The following is a 25852-nucleotide window of genomic DNA, read 5'->3' as shown; positions in this document are numbered from 1 at the left end:
GTAAGGGGCTCTCAGTAAGGGGCTGTCAGAAAGGAGCTGTCAATAAGGGGCTGTCAGTAAATGGTTGTCAGTAAGCGGTTGTCAGTAAGGGGCTGTCAGAAAGGGGCTGTCAGTAAGGGGCTGTCAGTAAGGGGTTGTCAGTAAGGGGCTGTCAGTAAGGGGCTGTCAGTAAGGGATTGTCACTAAGGGGCTGTTAATAAGGGGCTGTCAGTAAGGGGCAGTCAGTAAGGGGCTGTCAGTAAGGGGCTGTCATTAAGGGGCTGTCAGTAGGGGGCTGTCAGTTAGGGGCTGTCAGAAAGGGGCTGTCAGTAAGGGGCTGGCAGTAAGGGGCTGTCAGTAAGGGGCTGTCAGTAAGGGGCTGGCAGTAAGGGGCTGTCAGTAGGGGGCTGTCAGTTAGGGGCTGTCAGTAAGGGGCTGCCAGTAAGGGGTTGTCAGTAAGGAACTGTCAGTAAGGGGCTGTCAGTAAGGGGCTGTCAGTTAGGGGCTGTCAGTAAGGAGTTGTCAGTAAGGGGCTGTCAGTAAGGGGCTGTGAATAAGGGGATGTGAGTAAGGGACTGTCAGTAAGGGGTTGTCAGTAAGGGACTGTCAGCAAGGGGCTGTCAGTAAGAGTCTGTCAATAGGGGGCTGTCAGTAAGGGTCTGTCAGTAAGGGTATGTCAGTAAGGGGCTGTCAGTAGGGGGCTGTCAGTTAGGGGCTGTCAGTAAGGGGCTGCCAGTAAGGGGTTGTCAGTAAGGAACTGTCAGTAAGGGGCTGTCAGTAAGGGGCTGTCAGTTAGGGGCTGTCAGTAAGGGGTTGTCAGTAAGGGGCTGTCAGTAAGGGGCTGCCAGTAAGGGGTTGTCAGTAAGGAACTGTCAGTAAGAGGCTGTCAGTAAGGGGCTGTCAGTTAGGGGCTGTCAGTAAGGGGTTGTCAGTAAGGGGCTGTCAGTAAGGGGCTGTGAATAAGGGGATGTGAGTAAGGGACTGTCAGTAAGGGGTTGTCAGTAAGGGACTGTCAGCAAGGGGCTGTCAGTAAGAGTCTGTCAATAGGGGGCTGTCAGTAAGGGTCTGTCACTAAGGGTATGTCAGTAAGGGGCTGTCAGTGGGGGGCTGTCAGTAAGGGATTGTCAGTAAGGGGCTGTCAGTAAGGGGCTGTCAGTAAGGGGCTGTCAGTAAGGGGTTGTCAGTAAGGGGCTGTCAATAAGGGGCTGTCAGTAAATGGTTGTCAGAAAGGAGCTGTCAGTAAGGGGCTGTCAGTAAGGGGCTGTCAGTAGGGGGCTGTCAGTAAGGGATTGTCAGTAAGCGGCTGTCAGTAAAGGGGCTGTCAATAAGGGGCTGTCAGTAAATGGTTGTCAGTAAGGGGTTGTCAGTAAGGGGCTGTCAGTAAGGGGCTGTCACTAAGGGGCTGTAAATAAGGGGCTGTCAGGAAGGGGCTGTCAGTAAGGGGCTGTCAGTAAGGGGCTGTCAGAAAGGGGCTGTCAGTTAGGGGTTGTCAGAAAGGGGCTGTCAGTAAGGGGCTGTCAGTAAGGGATTGTCACTAAGGGGCTGTAAATAAGGGGCTGTCAGTAAGGGGCAGTCAGTAAGGGGCTGTCAGTAAGGGGCTGTCATTAAGGGGCTGTCAGTAGGGGGCTGTCAGTTAGGGGCTGTCAGAAAGGGGCTGTCAGTAAGGGGCTGGCAGTAAGGGGCTGTCAGTAAGGGGCTGTCAGTAAGGGGCTGGCAGTAAGGGGCTGTCAGTAGGGGGCTGTCAGTTAGGGGCTGTCAGTAAGGGGCTGCCAGTAAGGGGTTGTCAGTATGGAACTGTCAGTAAGGGGCTGTCAGTAAGGGGCTGTCAGTTAGGGGCTGTCAGTAAGGGGTTGTCAGTAAGGGGCTGTCAGTAAGGGGCTGTGAATAAGGGGATGTGAGTAAGGGACTGTCAGTAAGGGGTTGTCAGTAAGGGACTGTCAGCAAGGGGCTGTCAGTAAGAGTCTGTCAGTAGGGGGCTGTCAGTAAGGGTCTGTCAGTAAGGGTATGTCAGTAAGGGGCTGTCAGTGGGGGGCTGTCTGTAAGGGGCTGTCAGTAAGGGGCTGTCAGTGGGGGGATGTCAGTAAGGGATTGTCAGTAAGGGGCTGTCAGTAAGGGGCTGTCAGTAAGGGATTGTCAATGAGGGGTTGTCAGTAAGGGGCTGTCAGTAAGGGGCTAACAGTAAAGGATTGTCAGTAAGGGGTTGACAGTAAGGGGCTGTCAGTAAGGGACTGTCAGTAAGGGGTTGTCAGTAAGGGGCTGTCAGTAAGGGGCTAACAGTAAAGGATTGTCAGTAAGGGGTTAACAGTAAGGTGCTGTCAGTAAGGGACTGTCAGTAAGGGGTTGTCAGTAAGGGGCTGTCAGTAAGGGGCTGTCAGTAATGGACTGTCAGTAAGGGACTGTCAGTAAGGGGCTGGCAGTAAGGGGCAGTCGGTAAGGGATTGTCAGTAAGGGACTGTCAGTAAGGGGTTGTCAATAAGGGGCTGTCAGTCAGGGGTTGTCACTAAGGATCTGTCAAAAGGGGCTGGCAGTAAAGGGTTGTCACTAAGGGGCTGTCAAAAGGGGCTGGCAGTAAAGGGTTGTCTGTAACGGGCTGTCAGTAAGGGGCTGTCAGTAAGGGGCTGTCAATAAGGGGCTGTCAGTAAATGGTTGTCAGAAAGGAGCTGTCAGTAAGGGGCTGTCAGTAAGGGGCTGTCAGTAAGGGGCTGTCAGTAAGGGATTGTCAGTAAGCGGCTGTCAGTAAAGGGGCTGTCAATAAGGGGCTGTCAGTAAATGGTTGTCAGTAAGGGGTTGTCAGTAAGGGGCTGTCAGTAAGGGGCTGTCAGAAAGGGGCTGTCAGTAGGGGCTGTCAATAAGGGGCTGTCAGTAAATGGTTGTCAGTAAGCGGTTGTCAGTAAGGGGCTGTCAGAAAGGGGCTGTCAGTAAGGGGCTGTCAGTAAGGGGTTGTCAGTAAGGGGCTGTCAGTAAGGGGCAGTCAGTAAGGGGCTGTCAGTAAGGGGCTGTCATTAAGGGGCTGTCAGTTAGGGGCTGTCAGAAAGGGGCTGTCAGTAAGGGGCTGGCAGTAAGGGGCTGTCAGTAAGGGGCTGTCAGTAAGGGGCTGGCAGTAAGGGGCTGTCAGTAGGGGGCTGTCAGTTAGGGGCTGTCAGTAAGGGGCAGCCAGTAAGGGGTTGTCAGTAAGGAACTGTCAGTAAGGGGCTGTCAGTAAGGGGCTGTCAGTTAGGGGCTGTCAGTAAGGGGTTGTCAGTAAGGGGCTGTCAGTAAGGGGCTGTGAGTAAGAGGATGTGAGTAAGGGACTGTCAGTAAGGGGTTGTCAGTAAGGGACTGTCAGCAAGGGGCTGTCAGTAAGGGTCTGTCAGTAGGGGGCTGTCAGTAAGGGTCTGTCAGTAAGGGTATGTCAGTAAGGGGCTGTCAGTGGGGGGCTGTCAGTAAGGGGCTGTCAGTAAGGGGCTGTCAGTGGGGGGATGTCAGTAAGGGATTGTCAGTAAGGGGCTGTCAGTAAGGGGCTGTCAGTAAGGGATTGTCAGTAAGGGGTTGTCATTAAGGGGCTGTCAGTAAGGGGCTGACAGTAAAGGATTGTCAGTAAGGGGTTGACAGTAAGGGGCTGTCAGTAAGGGACTGTCAGTAAGGGGTTGTCAGTAAGGGGCTGTCAGTAAGGGGCTGTCAGTAATGGACTGTCAGTAAGGGACTGTCAGTAAGGGGCTGGCAGTAAGGGGCAGTCGGTAATGGATTGTCAGTAAGGGACTGTCAGTAAGGGGTTGTCAATAAGGGGCTGTCAGTCAGGGGTTGTCACTAAGGGGCTGTCAAAAGGGGCTGGCAGTAAAGGGTTGTCACTATGGGGCTGTCAAAAGGGGCTGGCAGTAAAGGGTTGTCTGTAACGGGCTGTCAGTAAGGGGCTGTCAGTAAGGGGCTGTCAGTAAGGGGCTGTCAATAAGGGGCTGTCAGTAAATGGTTGTCAGAAAGGGGCTGTCAGTAAGGGGCTGTCAGTAAGGGGCTGTCAGTAAGGGATTGTCACTAAGGGGCTGTAAATCAGGGGCTGTCAGTAAGGGGCAGTCAGTAAGGGGCTGTCAGTAAGGGGCTGTCATTAAGGGGCTGTCAGTAGGGGGCTGTCAGTTAGGGGCTGTCAGAAAGGGGCTGTCAGTAAGGGGCTGGCAGTAAGGGGCTGTCAGTAAGGGGCTGTCAGTAAGGGGCTGGCAGTAAGGGGCTGTCAGTAGGGGATGTCAGTTAGGGGCTGTCAGTAAGGGGCTGCCAGTAAGGGGTTGTCAGTAAGGAACTGTCAGTAAGGGGCTGTCAGTAAGGGGCTGTCAGTTAGGGGCTGTCAGTAAGGGGTTGTCAGTAAGGGGCTGTCAGTAAGGGGCTGTCACTAAGGGGCTGTAAATAAGGGGCTGTCAGGAAGGGGCTGTCAGTAAGGGACTGTCAGTAAGGGGCTGTCAGAAAGGGGCTGTCAGTTAGGGGTTGTCAGAAAGGGGCTGTCAGTAAGGGGCTGTCAGTAAGGGATTGTCACTAAGGGGCTGTAAATAAGGGGCTGTCAGTAAGGGGCAGTCAGTAAGGGGCTGTGAGTAAGGGGATGTGAGTAAGGGACTGTCAGTAAGGGACTGTCAGCAAGGGGCTGTCAGTAAGGGGCTGTCAATAGGGGGCTGTCAGTAAAGTTCTGTCAGTAAGGGGATGTCAGTAAGGGGCTGTCAGTGGGGGGCTGACAGTAAGGGGCTGTCAGTGGGAGGATGTCAGTAAGGGATTGTCAGTAAGGGGCTGTCAGTAAGGGGCTGTCAGTAAGGGATTGTCAGTAAGGGGTTGTCAGTAACGGGCTGTCAGTAAGGGGCTGACAGTAAAGGATTGTCAGTAAGGGGTTGTCAGTAAGGGGCTGTCAGTAAGGGACTGTCAGTAAGGGGCTGGCAGTAAAGGGTTGTCAGTAAGGGGCTGTCAGTAAGGGGATGTCAATAAGGGGCTGTCAGTAAGGGGCTGTCAGCAAGGGGCTGTCAGTAAAGGGGCTGTCAGTGAGGGGCTGCCAGTAAGGGGTTGTCAGTAAGGAACTGTCAGTAAGGGGCTGTCAGTAAGGGGCTGTCAGTAGGGGGCTGTCAGTAAGGGTCTGTCAGTAAGGGTATGTCAGTAAGGGGCTGTCAGTGGGGGGCTGTCAGTAAGGGGCTGTCAGTAAGGGGCTGTCAGTGGGGGGATGTCAGTAAGGGATTGTCAGTAAGGGGCTGTCAGTAAGGGGCTGTCAGTAAGGGATTGTCAGTAAGGGGTTGTCAGTAAGGGGCTGTCAGTAAGGGGCTGACAGTAAAGGATTGTCAGTAAGGGGTTGACAGTAAGGGGCTGTCAGTAAGGGACTGTCAGTAAGGGGTTGTCAGTAAGGGGCTGTCAGTAAGGGGCTGTCAGTAATGGACTGTCAGTAAGGGACTGTCAGTAAGGGGAAGGCAGTAAGGGGCAGTCGGTAAGGGATTGTCAGTAAGGGACTGTCAGTAAGGGGTTGTCAATAAGGGGCTGTCAGTCAGGGGTTGTCACTAAGGGGCTGTCAAAAGGGGCTGGCAGTAAAGGGTTGTCTGTAACGAGCTGTCAGTAAGGGGCTGTCAGTAAGGGGCTGTCAGTAAGGGGCTGTCAGCAAGGTGCTGTCAGTAAAGGGGCTGTCAGTGAGGGGCTGCCAGTAAGGGGTTGTCAGTAAGGAACTGTCAGTAAGGGGCTGTCAGTAAGGGGCTGTCAGTTAGGGGCTGTCAGTAAGGGGTTGTCAGTAAGGGGCTGTCAGTAAGGGGCTGCGAGTAAGGGGATGTGAGTAAGGGACTGTCAGTAAGGGGTTGTCAGTAAGGGACTGTCAGCAAGGGCTGTCAGTAAGGGTCTGTCAGTAGGGGGCTGTCAGTAAGGGTCTGTCAGTAAGGGTATGTCAGTAAGGGGCTGTCAGTGGGGGGCTGTCAGTAAGGGGCTGTCAGTAAGGGGCTGTCAGTGGGGGGATGTCAGTAAGGGATTGTCAGTAAGGGGCTGTCAGTAAGGGGCTGTCAGTAAGGGATTGTCAGTAAGGGGTTGTCAGTAAGGGGCTGTCAGTAAGGGGCTGACAGTAAAGGATTGTCAGTAAGGGGTTGACAGTAAGGGGCTGTCAGTGGCGGGCTGACAGTAAGGGGCTGTCAGTGGGAGGATGTCAGTAAGGGATTGTCAGTAAGGGGCTGTCAGTAAGGGGCTGTCAGTAAGGGGCTGACAGTAAAGGATTGTCAGTAAGGGGTTGTCAGTAAGGGGCTGTCAGTAAGGGGCTGGCAGTAAAGGGTTGTCAGTAAGGGGCTGTCAGTAAGGGGATGTCAATAAGGGGCTGTCAGTAAGGGGCTGTCAGCAAGGGGCTGTCAGTAAAGGGGCTGTCAGTGAGGGGCTGCCAGTAAGGGGTTGTCAGTAAGGAACTGTCAGTAAGGGGCTGTCAGTAAGGGGCTGTCAGTTAGGGGCTGTCAGTAAGGGGTTGTCAGTAAGGGGCTGTCAGTAAGGGGCTGCGAGTAAGGGGATGTGAGTAAGGGACTGTCAGTAAGGGGTTGTCAGTAAGGGACTGTCAGCAAGGGCTGTCAGTAAGGGTCTGTCAGTAGGGGGCTGTCAGTAAGGGTCTGTCAGTAAGGGTATGTCAGTAAGGGGCTGTCAGTGGGGGGCTGTCAGTAAGGGGCTGTCAGTAAGGGGCTGTCAGTGGGGGGATGTCAGTAAGGGATTGTCAGTAAGGGGCTGTCAGTAAGGGGCTGTCAGTAAGGGATTGTCAGTAAGGGGTTGTCAGTAAGGGGCTGTCATTAAGGGGCTGACAGTAAAGGATTGTCAGTAAGGGGTTGACAGTAAGGGGCTGTCAGTAAGGGACTGTCAGTAAGGGGTTGTCAGTAAGGGGCTGTCAGTAAGGGACTGTCAGTAATGGACTGTCAGTAAGGGACTGTCAGTAAGGGGCTGGCAGTAAGGGGCTGTCGGTAAGGGATTGTCAGTAAGGGACTGTCAGTAAGGGGTTGTCAATAAGGGGCTGTCAGTAAATGGTTGTCAGTAAGCGGTTGTCAGTAAGGGGCTGTCAGAAAGGGGCTCTCAGAAAGGGGCTGTCAGTAAGGGGCTGTCAATAAGGGGCTGTCAGTAAATGGTTGTCAGTAAGCGGTTGTCAGTAAGGGGCTGTCAGAAAGGGGCTCTATGAAAGGCGTTGTCAGTAAGGGCTGTCAATAAAGGGCTGTCAGTAAATGGTTGTCAGTAAGCGGTTGTCAGTAAGGGGCTGTCAGTAAGGGGCTGTCAGTAAGCGGTTGTCAGTAAGGGGCTGTCAGAAAGGGGCTCTCAGTAAATGGTTGTCAGTAAGCAGTTGTCAGTAAGGGGCTGTCAGTAAGGGGCTGTCAGAAAGGGGCTGTCAGTAGGGGCTGTCAATAAGGGGCTGTCAGTAAATGGTTGTCAGTAAGCGGTTGTCAGTAAGGGGCTGTCAGAAAGGGGCTGTCAGTAAGGGGCTGTCAGTAAGGGGTTGTCAGTAAGGGGCTGTCAGTAAGGGGCTGTCAGTAAGGGGCTGTAAATAAGGGGCTGTCAGTAAGGGGCTGTCAGTAAGGGGCTGTCAGTAAGGGGCTGTCAGTAAGGGGTTGTCATTAAGGGGCTGTCAGTAGGGGGCTGTCAGTTAGGGGCTGTCAGAAAGGGGCTGTCAGTAAGGGACTGTCAGTAAGGGGCTGTCAGTAAGGGGCTGTCAGTAAGCGGTTGTCAGTAAGGGGCTGTCAGTAAGGGGCTGTCAGTAAGGGGCTGGCAGTAAGGAACTGTCAGTAAGGGGCTGTCAGTAAGGGGCTGTCAGTTAGGGGCTGTTAGTAAGCGGTTGTCAGTAAGGGGCTGTCAGTAAGGGGCTGTGAGTAAGGGGATGTGTGTAAGGGACTGTCAGTAAGGGGCTGTCAGTAAGGGACTGTCAGTAAGGGGCTGTCAGTAAGGGGCTGTCAGTAGGGGGCTGTCAGTAAGGGTCTCTCAGTAAGGGGATTTCAGTAAGGGGCTGTCAGTGGGGGGCTGTCAGTAAGGGGCTATCAGTAAGGGGCTCTCAGTAAGGGGCTGTCAGTAAGCGGTTGTCAGTAAGGGGCTGTCAGTAAGGGGCTGTCAGTAAGGGGCTGGCAGTAAGGAACTGTCAGTAAGGGGCTGTCAGTAAGGGGCTGTCAGTTAGGGGCTGTTAGTAAGCGGTTGTCAGTAAGGGGCTGTCAGTAAGGGGCTGTGAGTAAGGGGATGTGTGTAAGGGACTGTCAGTAAGGGGCTGTCAGTAAGGGACTGTCAGTAAGGGGCTGTCAGTAAGGGGCTGTCAGTAGGGGGCTGTCAGTAAGGGTCTCTCAGTAAGGGGATTTCAGTAAGGGGCTGTCAGTGGGGGGCTGTCAGTAAGGGGCTATCAGTAAGGGGCTCTCAGTGGGGCGCTGTCAGTAAGGGGCTGTCAGTAAGGGGCTGTCAGTAAGGGATTGTCAGTAAGGGGTTGTCAGTAAGGGGCTGTCAGTAAGGGGCTGTCAATAAGGGGCTGTCAGTAAATGGTTGTCAGTAAGCGGTTGTCAGAAAGGGGCTGTCAGTAAGGGTCTCTCAGAAAGGGGCTGTCAGTAAGGGATTGTCAGTAAGGGATTGTCTGTAAGGGGCTGTCAGTAAGGGGCTGACAGTAAAGGATTGTCAGTAAAGAATTGTCAGTAAGGGGCTGTCAGTAAGGGGCTGTCAGTAGGTCGCTGTCAGTAAGGGATTGTCAGTAAGGGGCTGTCAGTAAAGGGGCTGTCAATAAGGGTTTGTCAGTAAATGGTTGTCAGTAAGGGGCTGTCAGTAAGGTGCTGTCAATAAGGGGCTGTCAGTAAATGGTTGTCAGTAAGCGGTTGTCAGTAAGAGTCTGTCAGTAAGGGGCTGTCAGAAAGGGGCTGTCAATAAGGGGCTGTCAGTAAATGGTTGTCAGTAAGCGGTTGTCAGTAAGGGGCTGTCAGAAAGGGGCTGTCAGTAAGGGGCTGTCAGTAAGGGGTTGTCAGTAAGGGGCTGTCAGTAAGGGGCTGTCAGTAAGGGATTGTCACTAAGGGGCTGTAAATAAGGGGCTGTCAGTAAGGGGCTGTCATTAAGGGGCTGTCAGTAGGGGGCTGTCAGTTAGGGGCTGTCAGAAAGGGGCTGTCAGTAAGGGGCTGGCAGTAAGGGGCTGTCAGTAAGGGGCTGTCAGTAAGGGGCTGGCAGTAAGGGGCTGTCAGTAGGGGGCTGTCAGTTAGGGGCTGTCAGTTAGGGGCTGCCAGTAAGGGGTTGTCAGTAAGGAACTGTCAGTAAGGGGCTGTCAGTAAGGGGCTGTCAGTTATGGGCTGTCAGAAAGGGGTTGTGAGTAAGGGGATGTGAGAAAGGGACTGTCAGTAAGGGGTTGTCAGTAAGGGACTGTCAGCAAGGTGCTGTCAGTAAGGGTCTGTCAGTAGGGGGCTGTCAGTAAGCGTCTGTCAGTAAGGGTATGTCAGTAAGGGGCTGTCAGTGGGGGGCTGTCAGTAAGGGGCTGTCAGTAAGGGGCTGTCAGTGGGGGGATGTCAGTAAGGGATTGTCAGTAAGGGGCTGTCAGTAAGGGACTGTCAGTAAGGGGCTGGCAGTAAGGGGCAGTCGGTAAGGGATTGTCAGTAAGGGACTGTCAGTAAGGGGTTATCAATAAGGGGCTGTCAGTCAGGGGTTGTCACTAAGGGGCTGTCAAAAGGGGCTGGCAGTAAAGGATTGTCACTAAGGGGCTGTCAAAAGGGGCTGGCAGTAAAGGGTTGTCTGTAACGGGCTGTCAGTAAGGGGCTGTCAGTAAGGGGCTGTCAGTAAGGGGCTGTCAATAAGGGGCTGTCAGTAAATGGTTGTCAGAAAGGGGCAGTCAGTAAGGGGCTGTCAGTAAGGGGCTGTCAGTAGGGGGCTGTCAGTAAGGGATTGTCAGTAAGCGGCTGTCAGTAAAGGGGCTGTCAATAAGGGGCTGTCAGTAAATGGTTGTCAGTAAGGGGTTGTCAGTAAGGGGCTGTCAGAAAGGGGCTGTCAGTAAAGGGGCTGTAAATAAAGCGCTGTCAGTAAATGGTTGTCAGTAAGCGGTTCTCAGTAAGGGGCTGTCAGAAAGCGGCTGTCAGTAAGGGGTTGTCAGTAAGGGGCTGTCAATAAGGGGCTGTCAGTAAGGGGCTGTCAGTAAGGGGCTGTCAGTAAGGGACTGTCAGTAAGGGGCTGTCAGAAAGGGGCTGTCAGTAAGGGGCTGTCAGTAGGGGGCTGTCAGTAAGGGGCTGTCAGTAAGGGGATGTCAGTCAGGGGCTGTCAGTGGGGGGCTGTCAGTAAGGGGCTGTCAGTTAGGGGCTGTCAGTAAGGGGATGTCAGTAAGGGGCTGTCAGTGGGGGGCTGTCAGTAAGGGGCTGTCAGTAAGGGGTTTTCAATAAGGGGCTGTCAGTAAGGGGCTGTCAGTAAGGGGTTGTCAATAAGGGGCTGTCAGTAAGTGGTTGTCAATAAGGGGCTGTCAGTAAAGGGGCTGTCAGTAAGGGGCTGGCAGTAAAGGGTTGTCACTAAGGGGCTGTCAGTAAGGCGTTGTCACTAAGGGGCTGTCAAAAGGGGCTGGCAGTAAGGGGTTGTCACTAAGGGGCTGTCAGTAAGGGGTTGTCAGTAAGGGGCTGTCAGTAAGGGGTTGTCAATAATGGGCTGTCAGTAAAGGGGCTGTCAGTAAGTGGCTGGCAGTAAGGGACTGTCAGTAAGGGACTGTCAGTAAGGGGCTGTCAGTAAGGGACTGTCAGTAAGGGGCTGTCAGTAAGGGGCTGTCAGTAGGGGGCTGTCAGTAAGGGTCTCTCAGTAAGGGGATTTCAGTAAGGGGCTGTCAGTGGGGGGCTGTCAGTAAGGGGCTATCAGTAAGGGGCTCTCAGTGGGGCGCTGTCAGTAAGGGGCTGTCAGTAAGGGGCTGTCAGTAAGGGATTGTCAGTAAGGGGTTGTCAGTAAGGGGCTGTCAGTAAGGGGCTGTCAATAAGGGGCTGTCAGTAAAAGGTTGTCAGTAAGCGGTTGTCAGAAAGGGGCTGTCAGTAAGGGTCTCTCAGAAAGGGGCTGTCAGTAAGGGATTGTCAGTAAGGGACTGTCTGTAAGGGGCTGTCAGTAAGGGGCTGACAGTAAAGGATTGTCAGTAAGGGGTTGTCAGTAAGGGGCTGTCAGTAAGGGACTGTCAGTAAGGGGTTGTCAGTAAGGGGCTGTCAGTAAGGGGCTGTCAGTAATGGACTGTCAGTAAGGGACTGTCAGTAAGGGGCTGGCAGTAAGGGGCTGTCAGTAAGGGGTTGTCAGTAAGGGGCTGTCAGTAAGGGGCTGTCAGTTAGGGGCTGTCAGTAAGGGGTTGTCAGTACGGGGCTGTCAGTAAGGGGCTGCGAGTAAGGGGATGTGAGTAAGGGACTGTCAGTAAGGGGTTGTCAGTAAGGGAATGTCAGCAAGGGGCTGTCAGTAAGGGTCTGTCAGTAGGGGGCTGTCAGTAAGGGTCTGTCAGTAAGGTTATGTCAGTAAGGGGCTGTCAGTGGGGGGCTGTCAGTAAGGGGCTGTCAGTAAGGGGCTGTCAGTGGGGGGATGTCAGTAAGGGATTGTCAGTAAGGGACTGTCAGTAAGGGGCTGTCAGTAAGGGATTGTCAGTAAGGGGTTGTCAGTAAGGGGCTGTCAGTAATGGGCTGACAGTAAAGGATTGTCAGTAAGGGGTTGACAGTAAGGGGCTGTCAGTAAGGGACTGTCAGTAAGGGGTTGTCAGTAAGGGGCTGTCAGTAAGGGACTGTCAGTAATGGACTGTCAGTAAGGGACTGTCAGTAAGGGGCTGGCAGTTAGGGGCTGTCGGTAAGGGATTGTCAGTAAGGGACTGTCAGTAAGGGGTTGTCAATAAGGGGCTGTCAGTAAGGGGCTGTCAATAATGGGCTATCAGTAAATGGTTGTCAGTAAGCGGTTGTCAGTAAGGGGCTGTCAGAAAGGGGCTCTCAGAAAGGGGTTGTCAGTAAGGGCTGTCAATAAAGGGCAGTCAGTAAATGGTTGTCAGTAAGCGGTTGTCAGTAAGGGGCTGTCAGTAAGGGGTTGTCAGTAAGCGGTTGTCTGTAAGGGGCTGTCAGAAAGGGGCTGTCAGTAAATGGTTGTCAGTAAGCAGTTGTCAGTAAGGGGCTGTCAGTAAGGGGCTGTCAGAAAGGGGCTGTCAGTAGGGGCTGTCAATAAGGGGCTGTCAGTAAGGGGCTGTCAGTAAGGGATTGTCATTAAGGGGCTGTCAGTAAGGGGCTGTCACTAAGGGGCTGTAAATAAGGGGCTGTCAGTAAGGGGCTGTCAGTAAGGGGCTGTCAGTAAGGGGCTGTCAGTAAGGGGTTGTCATTAAGGGGCTGTCAGTAGGGGGCTGTCAGTTAGGGGCTGTCAGACAGGGGCTGTCAGTAAGGGGCTGGCAGTAAGGGGCTGTCAGTAAGGGGCTGTCAGTAAGGGGCTGTCAGTAAGGGGCTGTCAGTAAGGGACTGGCAGTAAGGAACTGTCAGTAAGGGGCTGTCAGTAAGGGGCTGTCAGTTAGGGGCTGTCAGTGGGGGGCTGTCAGTAAGGGGCTATCAGTAAGGGGCTCTCAGTGGGGGGCTGTCAGTAAGGGATTGTCAGTAAGGGGCTGTCAGTAAGGGGCTGTCAGTAAGGGATTGTCAGTAAGGGGTTGACAGTAAGGGGCTGTCAGTAAGGGGCTGTGAGTAAATGATTGTCAGTAAGGGGTTGTCAGTAAGGGGCTGTCAGTAAGGGACTGTCAGTAAGGGGCTGGCAGTAAAGTGTTGTCAGTAAGGGGCTGTCAGTAAGGGGATGTCAATAAGGGGCTGTCAGTAAGGGGCTGTCAGCAAGGGGCTCTCAGTAGGGGGCTGTCAGTAAGGGGCTGTCAGGAAGGGGATGTCAGTAAGGGGCTGTCAGTGGGGGGCTGTCAGTAAGGGGCTGTCAGTAAGGGGCTGTCAGTAAGGGGATGTCAGTAAGGGGCTGTCAGTGGGGGGCTGTCAGTAAGGGGCTGTCAGTAAGGGGCTGTCAGTAAGGGGCTGTCAGTAAGGGGCTGTGGGTAAGGGGCTGTCAGTAAGGGGTTTTCAGTAAGGGGTTGTCAGTAAGGGGCTGTCAGTAAGGGGCTGTCAGTAAGGGGTTGTCAGTAAGGGGCTGTCAGTAAGGGGTTGTCAGTAAGGGGCTGGCAGTAAAGGGTTGTCAGTAAGGGGCTGTCAGTAAGGGGTTGTCAGTAAGGGGCTTTCAGTAAGGGGTTGTCAATAAGGGGCTGTCAGGTAAGGGGCTGTCAGAAAGGCGCTGTCAGTAGGGGCTGTCAGTAAGGGGCTGTCAGTAAGGGGCTGTCAATAAGGGGCTGTCAGTAAGGGGTTGTCAATAAGGGGCTGTCAGTAAGGGGCTGTCAGTAAGGGGCTGTCAATAAGGGGCTGTCAGTAAATGGTTGTCAGTAAGCGGTTGTCAGTAAGTGGCTGTCAGTAAGGGGCTCTCAGAAAGGGGCTGTCAGTAAGGGGCTGTCAGTAAGGGGATGTCAGTCAGGGGCTGTCAGTGGGGGGCTGTCAGTAAGGGGCTGTCAGTTAGGGGCTGTCAGTAAGGGGATGTCAGTAAGGGGCTGTCAGTGGGGGGCTGTCAGTAAGGGGCTGTCAGTAAGGTGTTGTCAATAAGGGGCTGTCAGTAAAGGGGCTGTCAGTAAGGGGCTGTCAGTAAGGGGTTGTCAATAAGGGGCTGTCAGTAAGTGGTTGTCAATAAGGGGCTGTCAGTAAAGGGGCTGTCAGTAAGGGGCTGGCAGTAAAGGGTTGTCACTAAGGGGCTGTCAGTAAGGCGTTGTCACTAAGGGGCTGTCAAAAGGGGCTGTCAGTAAAGGGGCTGTCAGTAAGGGGCTGGCAGTAAGGGGTTGTCACTAAGGGGCTGTCAGTAAGGGGTTGTCAGTAAGGGGCTGTCAGTAAGGGGTTGTCAATAAGGGGTTGTCAGTAAAGGGGCTGTCAGTAAGTGGCTGGCAGTAAAGGGTTGTCACTAAGGGGCTGTCAGTAAGGGGTTGTCAATAAGGGGCTGTCAAAGGGGGCTGGCAGTAAGGGGTTGTCACTAAGGGGCTGTCAGTAAGGGGTTGTCAGTAAGGGGCTGTCAGTAAGGGGTTGTCAATAATGGGCTGTCAGTAAAGGGGCTGTCAGTGAGTGGCTGGCAGTAAAGGGTTGTCACTAAGGGGCTGTCAGTAAAGGGGCTGTCAGTAAGTGGCTGGCAGTAAAGGGTTGTCACTAAGGGGCTGTCAGTAAGTGGTTGTCAATAAGGGGCTGTCAAAGGGGCTGGCAGTAAAGGGTTGTCAGTAAGGGGCTGTCAGTAAGGGGCTGGCAGTAAGGGGCTGTCAGTAAGGGGCTGTCAGTAAGGGGCTGTCAATAAGGGGCTGTCAGTAAATGGTTGTCAGTAAGCGGTTGACAGTAAGGGGCTGTCAGTAAGGGGCTCTCAGAAAGGGGTTGTCAGTAAGGGCTGTCAATAAAGGGCTGTCAGTAAATGGTTGTCAGTAAGTGGTTGTCAGTAAGGGGCTGTCAGTAAGGTGTTGTCACTAAGGGGCTGTCATTAAGGGGTTGTCAGTAAGGGGCTGTCAGTAAGCGGTTGACAGTAAGGGGCTGTCAGAAAGGGGCTGTCATTAGGGGCTGTCAGTAAGGGGCTGTCAGTAAGGGGCTGTCAATAAGGGGCTGTCAGTAAGGGGTTGTCAATAAGGGGCTGTCAGTAAGGGGCTGTCAGTAAGGGGCTGTCAATAAGGGGCTGTCAGTAAATGGTTGTCAGTAAGCGGTTGTCAGAAAGGGGCTGTCAGTAAGGGGCTCTCAGAAAGGGGCTGTCAGTAAGGGATTGTCTGTAAGGGATTGTCAGTAAGGGGCTGTCAGTAAGGGGCTGACAGTAAAGGATTGTCAGAAAGGGGTTGTCAGTAAGGGGCTGTCAGTAAGGGACTGTCAGTAAGAGGTTGTCAGTAAGGGGCTGTCAGTAAGGGGCTGTCAGTAATGGACTGTCAGTAAGGGACTGTCAGTAAGGGGCTGGCAGTAAGGGGCTGTCAGTAAGGGGTTGTCAGTAAGGGACTGTCAGTAAGGGGTTGTCAATAAGGGGCTGTCAGTAAGGGGCTGTCAGTAAAGGGGCTGTCAATAAGGGGTTGTCAGTAAATGGTTGTCAGAAAGGGGCTGTCAGTAAGGGGCTGTCAGTAAGGGGCTGGCAGTAAGGGGCTGTCAGTAAGGGGCTGTCAGTAAGGGGATGTCAGTAAGGGGCTGTCAGTAAGGGACTGGCAGTAAGGAACTGTAAGTAAGGGGCTGTCAGTAAGGGGCTGTCAGTTAGGGGCTGTTAGTAAGCGGTTGTCAGTAAGGGGCTGTCAGTAGGGGGCTGTCAGTAAGGGTCTGTCAGTAAGGGGATGTCAGTAAGGGGCTGTCAGTGGGGGGCTGTCAGTAAGGGGCTATCAGTAAGGGGCTCTCAGTGGGGGGCTGTCAGTAAGGGATTGTCAGTAAGGGGCTGTCAGTAAGGGGCTGTCAGTAAGGGATTGTCAGTAAGGGGTTGACAGTAAGGGGCTGTCAGTAAGGGGCTGTGAGTAAAGGATTGTCAGTAAGGGTTTGTCAGTAAGGGGCTGTCAGTAAGGGACTGTCAGTAAGGGGCTGGCAGTAAAGTGTTGTCAGTAAGGGGCTGTCAGTAAGGGGATGTCAATAAGGGGCTGTCAGTAAGGGGCTGTCAGCAAGGGGCTCTCAGTAGGGGGCTGTCAGTAAGGGGCTGTCAGGAAGGGGATGTCAGTAAGGGGCTGTCAGTGGGGGGCTGTCAGTAAGGGGCTGTCAGTAAGGGGCTGTCAGTAAGGGGATGTCAGTAAGGGGCTGTCAGTGGGGGGCTGTCAGTAAGGGGCTGACAGTAAGGGGCTGTCAGTAAGGGGTTTTCAGTAAGGGGTTGTCAGTAAGGGGCTGTCAGTAAGGGGCTGTCAGTAAGGGGTTGTCAGTAAGGGGCTGTCAGTAAGGGGTTGTCAGTAAGGGGCTGTCAGTAAGGGGCTGGCAGTAAAGGGTTGTCAGTAAGGGGCTGTCAGTAAGGGGTTGTCAGTAAGGGGCTGTCAGTAAGGGGTTGTCAATAAGGGGCTGTCAGTAAAGGGGCTGTCAGTAAGGGGCTGTCAGTAAGGGGTTGTCAATAAGGGGCTGTCAGTAAGTGGTTTTCAATAAGGGGCTGTCAGTAAAGGGGCTGTCAGTAAGGGGCTGGCAGTAAAGGGTTGTCACTAAGGGGCTGTCAGTAAGGGGTTGTCACTAAGGGGCTGTCAGTAAGGGGTTGTCACTAAGGGGCTGTCAGTAAGGGGTTGTCAATAAGGGGCTGTCAGTAAGGGGTTGTCAATAAGGGGCTGTCAGTAAAGGGGCTGTCAGTGAGTGGCTGGCAGTAAAGGGTTGTCACTAAGGGGCTGTCAGTAAGGGGTTGTCAATAAGGGGCTGTCAGTAAAGGGGCTGTCAGTGAGTGGCTGGCAGTAAAGGGTTGTCACTAAGGGGCTGTCAGTAAAGGGGCTGTCAGTAAGTGGCTGGCAGTAAAGGGTTGTCACTAAGGGGCTGTCAGTAAGGGGTTGTCAATAAGGGGCTGTCAAAGGGGCTGGCAATAAAGGGTTGTAACTAAGGGGCTGTCAAAAGGGGCTGGCAGTAAAGGGTTGTCAGTAAGGGGCTGTCAGTAAGGGGCTGTCAGTAAGGGGCTGTCAGTAAGGGGCTGTCAGTAAGGGGCTGTCAATAAGGGGCTGTCAGTAAATGGTTGTCAGTAAGCGGTTGTCAGTAAGGGGCTGTCAGTAAGGGGCTGTCAGTAAGGGGCTGTCAGTAAGGGGCTGTCAATAAAGGGCTGTCAGTAAATGGTTGTCAGTAAGCGGTTGTCAGTAAGGGGCTGTCAGTAAGGGGTTGTCACTAAGGGGTTGTCATTAAGGGGTTGTCAGTAAGGGGCTGTCAGTAAGCGGTTGTCAGTAAGGGGCTGTCAGAAAGGCGCTGTCAGTAGGGGCTGTCAGTAAGGGGCTGTCAGTAAGGGGTTGTCAGTAAGGGGTTGTCAGTAAGGGGTTGTCAGTAAGGGGTTGTCAGTAAGGGGTTGTCAGTAAGGGGCTGTCAGTAAGCGGTTGTCAGTAAGGGGCTGTCAGAAAGGGGCTGTCAATAAGGGGCTGTCAGTAAGGGGCTGTCAGTAAGGGGCTGTCAATAAGGGGCTGTCAGTAAATGGTTGTCAGTAAGCGGTTGTCAGTAAGGGGCTGTCAGTAAGGGGCTGTCAGAAAGGGGCTGTCAGTAGGGGCTGTCAATAAGGGGCTGTCAGTAAATGGTTGTCAGTAAGCGGTTGTCAGTAAGGGGCTGTCAGAAAGGGGCTGTCAGTAAGGGGCTGTTAGTAAGGGGTTGTCAGTAAGGGGCTGTCAGTAAGGGGCTGTCAGTAAGGGGCTGTCAGTAAGGGGCTGTCAGTAAGGGGCTGTCAGTAAGGGGCTGTCAGTTAGGGGCTGTCAGTAAGAGGCTGTCAGTAAGGGGCTATCAGTAAGGGGCTGTCAGTAAGGGACTGTCAGTAAGGGGCTGTCAGTAAGGGTCTGTCAGTAAGGGACTGTCAGTAAGGGGTTGTCAATATGGGGCTGTCAGTAAGGGGTTGTCACTAAAGGGCTTTCAAAAGGGGCTAGCAGTAAAGGGTTGTCACTAAGGGGCTGTCAAAAGGGGCTGTCAATATGGAGCTGTCAGTAAGGGTCTGTCAGTAAGGGACTGTCAGTAAGGGGTTGGCAGTAAAGGGTTGTCAGTCAGGGGTTGTCAGTAAGGGGTTGTCAATAAGGGGCTGTCAGTAAGGGGCTGTCAGCAAGGGGCTGTCAGTAGGGGGCTGTCAGTAAGGGGCTGTCAGTAAGGGGATGTCAGTAAGGGGCTGTCAGTGGGGGGCTGTCTCTAAGGTGCTGTCAGTAAGGGCCTGTCAGTAAGGGGCTGTCAGTAAAGGGTTGTCAGTAAGGGGTTGTCAGTAAGGGGCTGTCAGTATGGGGCTGTCAGTAAGGGATTGTCAGTAAGGGGTTGTCAGTAAGGGGCTGTCAGTAAGGGGTTGTCAGTAAGGGGCTGTCAGTAAGGGGCTGGCAGTCAAGGGCTGTCAGTAAGGGGCTGTCAGTAAGGGGTTGTCAGTAAGGGGCTGTCAGTAAAGGGTTGTCAATAAGGGGCTGTCAGTAAAGGGGCTGTCAGTAAGGGGCTGTCAGTAAGGGGTTGTCAATAAGGGGCTGTCAGTAAGGGGTTGTCAGTAAGGGGCTGTCAGTAAAGGGGCTATCAGTAAGGGGCTGGCAGTAAAGGATTGTCACTAAGGGGCTGTCAGTAAGGGGTTGTCACTAAGGGACTGTCAAACGGGGCTGGTAGTAAGGGGTTGTCACTAAGGGGCTGTCAGTAAGGGGTTGTCAGTAAGGGGCTGTCAGTAAGTGGTTGTCAATAAGGGGCTGTCAGTAAAGGGGCTGTCAGTAAGTGGCTGGCAGTAAAGGGTTGTCACTAAGGGGCTGTCAGTAAAGGGTTGTCAGTAAGGGGCTGTCAGTAAGGGGCTGTCAGTAAGGGGCTGTCAGTAAGGGGCTGTCAATAAGGGGCTGTCAGTAAATGGTTGTCAGTAAGCGGTTGTCAGTAAGGGGCTGTCAGTAAGGGGCTCTCAGAAAGGGGTTGTCAGTAAGGGCTGTCAATAAAGGGCTGTCAGTAAATGGTTGTCAGTAAGCGGTTGTCAGTAAGGGGCTGTCAGTAAGGGGCTGTCAGAAAGGGGCTGTCAGTAAGGGGCTGTCAGTAAGGGGCTGTCAGTAAGGAGCTGTCAATAAGGGACTGTCAGTTAGGGGCTGTCATTAAGGGACTGTCAGTAGGGGGCTGTCAGTTAGGGGCTGTCAGTAAGGGGCTGTCAGTAAGGGGCTGTCAGTAAGGGGCTGGCAGTAAGGGGCTGTCAGTATGGGGCTGTCAGTTAGGGGCTGTCAGTAAGGGGCTGTCAGTCAGGGGTTGTCAGTAAGGAACTGTTAGTAAGGGGCTGTCAGTAAGGGGCTGGCAGTAAGGGGCTGGCAGTAAGGGGCTGGCAGTAGGGGGCTGTCAGTTAGGGGCTGTCATTAAGGGGCTGTCAGTCGGGGGTTGTCAGTAAGGAACTGTCAGTAAGGGGCTGTCAGTAAGGGGCTGTCAGTTAGGGGCTGTCAGTAAGGGGTTGTCAGTAAGGGGCTGTCAGTAAGGGGCTGTGAGTAAGGGGATGTGATTAAGGGACTGTCAATAAGGGGCTGTCAGTAAGGGACTGTCAGTAAGGGACTGTCATTAAGGGGTTGTCAGTAAGGGGTTGTCAGTAAGGGACTGTCAGTAAGGGGCTGTCAGTAAGGGGCTGTGAGTAAGGGGCTGTGAGTAAGGGAATGTCAGTAAGGGGCTGTCAGTAAGGGACTGTCAGTAAGGGGCTGTCAGTAAGTGGCTGTCAGTAAGGGGCTGTCAGTAAGGGGCTGTCAGTAAGGGTCTGTCATTAAGGGGCTGTGAGTAAGGGACTGTCAGTAAGGGGCTGTCAGTAAGGGGCTGTCAGTAAGGGGCTGTGAGTAAGGGACTGTCAGTAAGGGGCTGTCAGTAAGGGGCTGTCAGTAAGGGACTGTCAGTAAGGGGCTGTCAGTAAGGGGCTGTGAGTAAGGGACTGTCAGTAAGGGGCTGTCAGTAAGGGGCTGTCAGTAAGGGGCTGTGAGTAAGGGACTGTCAGTAAGGGGCTGTCAGTAAGGGGCTGTCAGTAAGGGACTGTCAGTAAGGGGCTGTCAGTAAGGGGCTGTGAGTAAGGGACTGTCAGTAAGGGGCTGTCAGTAAGGGGCTGTCAGTAAGGGGCTGTGAGTAAGGGACTGTCAGTAAGGGACTGTCAGTAAGGGGCTGTCAGTAAGGGACTGTCAGTAAGGGACTTTCAGTAAGGGGCTGTCAGTAAGGGGCTGTGAGTAAGGGACTGTCAGTAAGGGGCTGTCAGTAAGGGGCTGTGAGTAAGGGACTGTCAGTAAGGGGCTGTCAGTAAGGGGCTGTCAGTAAGGGACTGTCAGTAAGGGACTGTCAGTAAGGGGCTGTCAGTATGGGGCTGTGAGTAAGGGGCTGTGAGTAAGGGACTGTCAGTAAGGGGCTGTCAGTAAGGGGCTGTCAGTAAGGCACTGTCAGTAAGGGACTGTCAGTAAGGGGTTGTGAGTAAGGGACTGTCAGTAAGGGGCTGTCAGTATGGGGCTGTCAGTAAGGGGCTGTGAGTAAGGGGCTGTGAGTGAGGGACTGTCAGTAAGGGACTGTCAGTATGGGGCTGTCGCTAAGGGGCTGTCAGTAAGGGGTTGTCAGGAAAGGCTGTCAGTAAGGGATTGTCAGTAAGGGGCTGTCAGTAAGGGGCTGTCAGTAAGGGGCTGTCAATAATGGCTTGTCAGTAAGGGGCTGTGAGTAAGGGACTGTCAGTAAGGGACTGTCAGTATGGGGCTGTCGCTAAGGGGTTGTCAGTAAGGGGTTGTCAGAAAGGCCTGTCAGTAAGGGATTGTCAGTAAGGGGCTGTCAGTAAGGGGCTGTCAGTAAGGGGCTGTCAGTAAGGGGCTGTCAATAATGGCTTGTCAGTAAGGGGCTGTCAGTAAGGGGCTGTCAATAATGGCTTGTCAGTAAGGGGTTGTCAGTAAGGGGTGTCACCAAGGGGTCTCCCTTTCCCCCTCATGGGAATGTGTCCCCTCTGTTTACAACCATCTGCTGTTTGCATAGCTCTTATTGGTCATTCAATGCTTCACTGATCCAGCCTTGCTTCCAGCTCATTAAAATTTATCCTCCCGTCGTTGAGTATTTTCTCTTTTCCCTGTCTTTTTCTTTAATTCCTCTAAACCTAATGATATTGTGATTACTGTTTCCGAAATGCTCTTCTCCTGAAGCATGTTCTACTTACCCCATTTCATGCCCCAGAACTACCTCCTTCCTCCCTGGGCTGGAAGCACACTCATTAAAAAATGTATCTTCCGAAAAGCAAAATACTGTGGATGCTGGAAACCTCAAATAAAAACAGAAAATGCTGGAAATATTCAGCAGGTTTGGCAGCAACTGTGGGGAGAGAAACAGAGTTCCTGTTTCAGGTTGATGACCTGATGGAACGTCTTGACCTGAAACATTGACTCTGTTTCTCTCTCAACGATGCTGCCAAACCTGCTGAATATTTCCAGCATTTTCTGTTTTTATTGCAACTTTTGTGATTATCTTTGAGAGACGAGGTGGAGAATATCACAGAGATTGATTCTACTGGGAGTATTGATTAATTATGTCCCTCACAAGGTGGGGAGGTATTGAGAACAAATTGTGCACGCCCTGTCAAGAGAACCAATAGTCAATTAGATTAATCCAACAAGCTTTTCCCTTTCATATATCGTGTTCACGCGTGGACACAAACCTCACAATTAAAAAGTGTAAAGATTAGATTTGAAGTGTGGTACCAATACTGTCCCCACTTTACCTCTTTCTGATACACAATTCAATGATTTCTAAAAAGACAGTTCCGTAATCCTGAACATCAATTTTGATTTTAAATAAACTTGGGCCAATGGACCTGGATCTTCTTGCCAGTGGTGAGGCACTGCCTCTGTTTAAAACTTTGTTCCCACCTTAATTGTAGGCAAAAGTGGGACTTTTCCCTCCCAGCTACACAGCGGATCCATTGGTGAGGTTAGTAAGGAGGGTTAGTGCGTGCTCCAGCAAAGTAACATCCCCTCTGACCTGAAGACACGCCTCGAGAGCACTGCCATCTGCTCAGTGATAGCTATGTGTTTTTAGTCGCTTTAAATGATTTATTTAACCTAATTTTAATTGTAGTTCCACACCCAACACCCTGGCTTCCACAATTCATCCCATCCCCACCTTCACCCCTATCTTCCTTCTTCACACCCAGCCCCCGCTTCACCCCTAACCACCCCTGCAACCCCCACTTACCTTCACCCCCAGCTCCCCCCGTCATCTCTGGCTCGCTGTTGACTGTCAATACTAGCTCCCCCTACCCCCACCACTTTCTCCCAGTCACCCTGAGATCTCTGCCATTGGCACCACAGAGGAGCAAGGGGTCCAGAGGGATGATGAGTGGAGGGGATATGAGCAGATTTAGGGTGCTGGGGGTGGAGGGGATATGAGCAGATTCAGGGTGCTGGGGGTGGAGGGGATATGAGCAGATTCAGAATGCTGGGGGTGGAGGGGATATGAGCAGATTCAGGGTGCTGGGGGTGGAGGGGATATGAGCTGATTCAGGGTGCTGGGGGTGGAGGGGATATGAGCAGATTCAGAATGCTGGGGGTGGAGGGGATATGAGCAGATTCAGGGTGCTGGGGGTGGAGGGGATATGAGCTGATTCAGGGTTCCGGGGGTGGAGGGGATATGAGCAGATTCAGAATGCTGGGGGTGGAGGGGATATGAGCAGATTCAGGGTGCTGGGGGTGGAGGGGATATGAGCAGATTCAGGGTGCCGGGAGTGGAGGGGATATGAGCAGATTCAGGGTGCTGTGGGTGATGGGGATATGAGCAGATTCAGGATGCTGGGTGTGGAGGGGATATGAGCAGATTCAGGGTTCCGGGGGTGGAGGGGATATGAGCAGATTCAGGGTGCTGGGAGTGGAGGGGATATGAGCACATTCAGGGTGCTGTGGGTGATGGGGATATGAGCAGATTCAGGGTGCTGGGTGTGGAGGGGATATGAGCAGATTCAGGGTGCTGGGGGTGGAGGGGATATGAGCAGATTCGGGTTTCCGGGGGTGGAGGGGATATGAGCAGATTCAGGGTGCTGGGTGTGGAGGGGATGTGAGCAGATTCAGGGTGCTGGGGGTGGAGGGGATCTGAGCAGATTCAGGGTGCTGGGGGTGGAGGGGAAAAGAGCAGATTCAGGGTACAGGGGGTGGAGGGGATATGAGCAGATTCAGGGTTCCGGGGGTGGAGGGGATATGAGCAGATTCAGGCTGCCGGGAGTGGAGGGGATATGAGCAGATTCAGGGTGCTGGGGGTGGAGGGGATATGAGCAGATTCAGGGTTCCGGGGGTGGAGGGGATATGAGCAGATTCAGGGTTCCGGGGGTGGAGGGGATATGAGCAGATTCAGGGTGCTGGGGGTGGAGGGGATATGAGCAGATTCAGGGTGCTGGGGGTGGAGGGGATATGAGCAGATTCAGGGTTCCGGGGGTGGAGGGGATATGAGCAGATTCAGGGTGCTGGGTGTGGAGGGGATATGAGCAGATTCAGGGTGCTGGGGGCGGAGGGGATATGAGCAGATTCAGGGTTCCGGGGGCGGAGGGGATATGAGCAGATTCAGGGTGCTGGGAGTGGAGGGGATATGAGCACATTCAGGGTGCTGGGGGTGGAGGGGATATGAGCAGATTCAGGGTTCCGCGGGTGGAGGGGATATGAGCAGATTCAGGGTGCTGGGGGTGGAGGGGATATGAGCAGATTCGGGGTTCCGGGGGTGGAGGGGATATGAGCAGATTCAGGGTGCTGGGTGTGGAGGGGATATGAGCAGATTCAGGGTGCCACGGGTGGAGGGGATATGAGCAGATTCAAGGTGCTGGGGGTGGAGGGGATATGAGCAGATTCAGGGTGCTGGGGGTGGAGGGGATATGAGCTGATTCAGGGTGCTGGGGGTGGAGGGGATATGAGCTGATTCAGGGTGCCAGGGGTGGAGGGGATATGAGCCGATTTAGGGTTCCGGGGGTGGAGGGGATATGAGCAGATTCAGGGTGCCGGGGGTGGAGGGGATATGAGCAGATTCAGGGTGCCGGGGGTGGAGGGGATATGAGCAGTCTCAGGGTGCTGGGGGTGGAGGGGATATGAGCAGATTCAGGCTGCCGGGAGTGGAGGGGATATGAGCAGATTCAGGGTGCCGGGGGTGGAGGGGATATGAGCAGATTCAGGGTTCCGCGGGTGGAGGGGATATGAGCAGATTCAGGGTTCTGGGGGTGGAGGGGATATGAGCAGATTCAGGGTGCTGGGGGTGGAGGGGATATGAGCAGATTCAGAATGCTGGGGGTGGAGGGGATATGAGCAGATTCAGGGTGCTGGGGGTGGAGGGGAAAAGAGCAGATTCAGGGTGCCACGGGTGGAGGGGATATGAGCAGATTCAGGGTGCTGGGGGTGGAGGGGATATGAGCAGATTTAGGGTGCTGGGGGTGGAGGGGATATGAGCAGATTCGGGGTTCCGGGGGTGGAGGGGATATGAGCAGATTCAGGGTGCTGGGGGTGGAGGGGATATGAGCAGATTCAGGGTGCTGGGGGTGGAGGGGATATGAGCAGATTCAGGGTTCCGCGGGTGGAGGGGATATGAGCAGATTCAGGGTTCCGGGGGTGGAGGGGATATGAGCAGATTTAGGGTGCTGGGGGTAGAGGGGATATGAGCAGATTCAGGGTGCTGGGGGTGGAGGGGATATGAGCAGATTCAGGGTGCTGGGGGTGGAGGGGATATGAGCAGATTCAGGGTGCTGGGGGTGGAGGGGATATGAGCTGATTCAGGGTGCTGGGGGTGGAGGGGAAAAGAGCAGATTCAGGGTGCTGCGGGTGGAGGGGATATGAGCAGATTCAGGGTGCTGGGTGTGGAGGGGATATGAGCAGATTCAGGGTTCCGGGGGCGGAGGGGATATGAGCAGATTCAGGGTGCTGGGAGTGGAGGGGATATTAGCACATTCAGGGTGCTGGGGGTGGAGGGGATATGAGCAGATTCAGGGTGCTGCGGGTGGAGGGGATATGAGCAGATTCAGGGTGCTGGGTGTGGAGGGGATATGAGCAGATTCAGGGTTCCGGGGGTGGAGGGGATATGAGCAGATTCAGGGTGCCGGGAGAGGAGGGGATATGAGCAGATTCAGGGTGCTGTGGGTGATGGGGATATGAGCAGATTCAGGGTGCTGGGTGTGGAGGGGATATGAGCAGATTCAGGGTTCCGGGGGTGGAGGGTATATGAGCAGATTCAGGGTGCTGGGAGTGGAGGGGATATGAGCACATTCAGGGTGCTGGGGGTGGAGGGGGTATGAGCAGATTCAGGGTGCTAGGTGTGGAGGGGATGTGAGCAGATTCAGGGTGCTGGGGGTGGAGGGGATATGAGCAGATTCAGGGTGCTGGGGGTGGAGGTGTTATGAGCAGATTCAGGGTGCTGGGTGTGGAGGGGATATGAGCAGATTCAGGCTGCCTGGAGTGGAGGGGATATGAGCAGATTCAGGGTGCTGGGGGTGGAGGGGATATGAGCAGATTCAGGGTTCCGCGGGTGGAGGGGATATGAGCAGATTCAGGGTGCTGGGGGTGGAGGGGATATGAGCAGATTCAGGGTGCTGGGGGTAGAGGGGATATGAGCAGATTCAGGGTGCTGGGGGTGGAGGGGATCTGAGCAGATTCAAGGTGCTGGGGGTGGAGGGGATATGAGCAGATTCAGGGTGCTGAGGGTGGAGGGGATATGAGCTGATTCAGGGTGCTGGGGGTGGAGGGGATATGAGCTGATTCAGGGTGCCAGGGGTGGAGGGGATATGAGCCGATTTAGGGTTCCGGGGGTGGAGGGGATATGAGCAGATTCAGGGTGCCGGGGGTGGAGGGGATATGAGCAGATTCAGGGTGCCGGGGGTGGAGGGGATATGAGCAGTCTCAGGGTGCTGGGGGTGGAGGGGATATGAGCAGATTCAGGCTGCCGGGAGTGGAGGGGATATGAGCAGATTCAGGGTGCCGGGGGTGGAGGGGATATGAGCAGATTCAGGGTTCCGGGGGTGGAGAGGATATGAGCAGATTCAGGGTTCCGGGGGTGGAGGGGATATGAGCAGATTCAGGGTGCTGGGGGTGGATGGGATATGAGCAGAGTCAGGGTGCTGGGGGTGGAGGGGATATGAGCTGATTCAGCGTGCTGGGGGTGGAGGGGATATGAGCAGATTCAGGGTGCTGGGGTGGAGGGGATATGAGCAGATTCAGGGTGCTGGGGTGGAGGGGATATGAACAGATTCAGGGTGCTGGGGTGGAGGGGATATGTGCAGATTCAGGGTGCAGGGGGTGGAGGGGATATGTGCAGATTCAGGGTGCAGGGGGTGGAGGGGATATGAGCAGATTCAGGGTTCCGGGGGTGGAGGGGAT

This window comes from Cetorhinus maximus, chromosome 20 (genome assembly GCF_964194155.1).
Source record: "Cetorhinus maximus chromosome 20, sCetMax3.hap1.1, whole genome shotgun sequence".
In the NCBI taxonomy this organism is placed as follows: Eukaryota; Metazoa; Chordata; class Chondrichthyes; order Lamniformes; family Cetorhinidae; genus Cetorhinus; species Cetorhinus maximus.
This window is presented reverse-complemented; position numbering follows the sequence as displayed.